This window comes from Montipora foliosa, chromosome 1 (genome assembly GCF_036669935.1).
Source record: "Montipora foliosa isolate CH-2021 chromosome 1, ASM3666993v2, whole genome shotgun sequence".
Lineage (NCBI taxonomy): Eukaryota > Metazoa > Cnidaria > Anthozoa > Scleractinia > Acroporidae > Montipora > Montipora foliosa.
In genome coordinates, this window is record NC_090869.1 from 46,784,659 (window position 1) to 46,786,236 (window position 1,578).

Here is a 1,578-nt window from a genome sequence, read left to right on the forward strand (position 1 = left end):
CACGTCATACACGAGCGCGCGCGCTAAGTAATAAAATAAGAGATGATAGGGCAAAAGGCCATTGCTATAGCTTTGCCTGGATTTAACGGTCTTGGACGTCCGGTGACCCCTATTTTTCTTTCCAGAAACGGATTTTATTTACAATTATCTCCACGTTGTCCAAAAATGAACAAAAAATCAATGTGGGAAGTTAAATAAATTTCAAGATTTCTGCTCACGGGACATCAAATCCTGCCATCTTGCGGCTGCAAGGCACGTGAAACTGTGGTCGCTAAATGCGAACTTGATCTTTAAGGAACCTCACCAGTTGACTAAATTCACTTAGTAAGTCCACTTAAACTATATTCGGCAGAGAAGATTTCACTTCAAAGATTTAATTGCAATATATTTGGGTTTACAGACACTGGCCTTATTCGCTAACGAAGCCCGATTTTGTCCCATTTTGGGTGTTTTTCCGGGCATGATCTATCCAAAACGAAGTCGGTGACCCCCCATTTTTTTTACATTTCTGACATAACTAACTCATCATCTTACAGTGGTAAAAGTTTCAGAAAAAAATCAATGTTGAAAAAATTTCGCGCGAACGTCCTTAAGTGGCCACGGCTTCGGAAAACAAACGGAGCCTTACTGGGATGGCAGACCGTAGTTTGTGAACAGCAATTTTCTTTATGCGTCGGTATGTGACTGTTCGGACTGTTCGTTGATCTTTCGCAACAGACGATTTATAGACTTTGTATGGGAAAATTAAGTTTGAGCTTATAAACGCTAAACTGAGAGATGTAAATGTAGAAGTGAACTTCACTTACCTCTACGTACGGTTATTCTTGTTTCTTCTGTGAAATCGGAGCGCAAACTGTGTTCGTCTTAGACAGGTTTGTGGCTTACGAATTTTTACGATGTCGTTGGTTGCCATTTTCTGTCATGAAGCGAAGTATGGCCGGTGACTCCCCGCCATCTCGTCCTACAAATTGTTCTCGCATCACAAAGCAACGGACCGAATCGCCATAAAAAACACTACAGTCTTAAAGGGCGGATTAATCTCCTATCACATCAACTCCACTCCGGGATCGCACCGCAATTATTGGCGGATAAATTCCAAATAATGTTCGGCTTTCTAGAATCTTCCCATGCGCTCGTTTCTTTAGCGAATGGGTCCGTTGCTTTGTGATACGAGAACAATTTGTGGGACGAGATGGCCGCACACCGGCCTTGCATCGCATCATGAGGGGAAATGACAACCAACGACATCGTAAAAATTCATACACCACAAACCCGTCTAAAATGGTCACAGCTTGCGCTCCGATTGCACAGAAAAGATGAGGACAATCGTCAGTAGAGGTAAGTGAAGTTTATTCTACATTTACATCTTACTTTAGCATTTATAAACTCAAAGTTAATTTTCCCATACAAAGTCTATCAATCGCCTGTTACGTAAGATCAACGAACAGTCACATACCGAACTTGGGCTGCCTTACACTTTCAGACGGCCCAGGTCGCTCGTGTCAAGCACTCCACTCCCTTCCCCATCTGATTTACTTCGTGGGAAATCTTGTTCCTGAGGTCATATAGATTTTCTCA